Genomic DNA, 1,415 nt, shown 5'->3' with positions numbered 1-1,415 from the left:
GCCCGCCTTTGCCTCTTCTGCTGCGCGGGGCGGGAGCAGCGGAGGCGGATCCCGGATCGGCGCTGAACGCAGAGCGACGCTCACAGACACCCCTCCACCACCACCACCACCCCCCACCCCGACAGGAGAGGTGGGTTTCTGTAGATGTCAGGGTAGGAGACGCTCCGGAAGACTGCAAGGTCACCGTCTTCTCCCGTGGCTCCCCTGACCGAGTCCAGCAGTGTTTGGGTTGGAGCTCTAACAGAGAGAAGGGAGGAAATATGCTAAATCCGGCGATTCCAGCCCTCATCCTGTCATTTGTTGCTCCCTCCAAGCTCCCATTATTAAAATGACCCCTCCGTGGCCACACACGATGCCCCTTTGCCTCCTGCTGGCTGGATTGTGAATGGAATACTTCAGCAGTAATCATCACCTGGAATAGGCCATCATCTTGCGCGAGCCTGGGCCGATTGGAGAATTATGCATCTATTGGTGATACTCCCTTAGGTAAATGTGTAGTCAGTGGTGTTCTTGCAGAACTATCCAGCTGGACATTTAATTTGAGGAATCTGATTAAATTTCTCATTTAATTACCTAGTTCTCTACAGGGCCATTGAGGACAGTCACAAGGGCCCTTTGCTTTTAATGTGGGCCATCTGCTTCCTCTCCAAAATGCCTACCTTTTTCAAAGCTCCACACAGCCTCATGGGCATCCCTGGCACGATTCTCCAGGCCGCGCTAGCTCCACGCGTGCAGCGAAAAGAGAATTAAATAAATAAATAAAAAAAACACACACACAGTGGTTAACAATTGCTCCAGACATGATTGTTTTCTCACTCATCATGTGCAATTAACCCGAACTGAAGTTTAGCGATACTTCTCCGTTTTGTTTGCCATCGTGTTCTGGCAGATGCCACAGAGCGAGGGGGCAGATCTTTGATTTATCAGGCGGACTCCGAAAGTGTTTGTGCAGTGGACCCAGAACACTGACCCCTTGTGTAGCTGTAAATCTCCCCAGACCGATAGATCATCACACAACACTGCAAACGGCCCCGTGCTTAAAGCTCCATTTCTCAGGCCTCTAAACCAGTGATAACATCTGATGGAAAACACATTTAGGTTTTAGAAATCTCACTGAACGTTTTGCACCTTTTTTTATTTGAACTTCATTTTTAAGACGTAAGGGGAAAAAAATAAATAAATGAAATAAGGTGATAATACAACTCAGACCTAACTTCATGGTCAAAACATAACCTTCAGCATTCATTCGCCATCTTTTTTTTTTTTTTTTTTTCCTCAGAAAAAAAAAAAAAGACTTTTTATGTTCTGGGAGTGAAGCTCTGACAAAAAGATTGCACGGTTCGAATGAAATTAAGAGGCAGTAAAATCAAAGCACCACAAATAGCAGTCATTTAACCAATCACTCTCAAGGTTCC

This window comes from Kryptolebias marmoratus, linkage group LG4 (genome assembly GCF_001649575.2).
Source record: "Kryptolebias marmoratus isolate JLee-2015 linkage group LG4, ASM164957v2, whole genome shotgun sequence".
Taxonomy (NCBI): Eukaryota; Metazoa; Chordata; class Actinopteri; order Cyprinodontiformes; family Rivulidae; genus Kryptolebias; species Kryptolebias marmoratus.
This window is presented reverse-complemented; position numbering follows the sequence as displayed.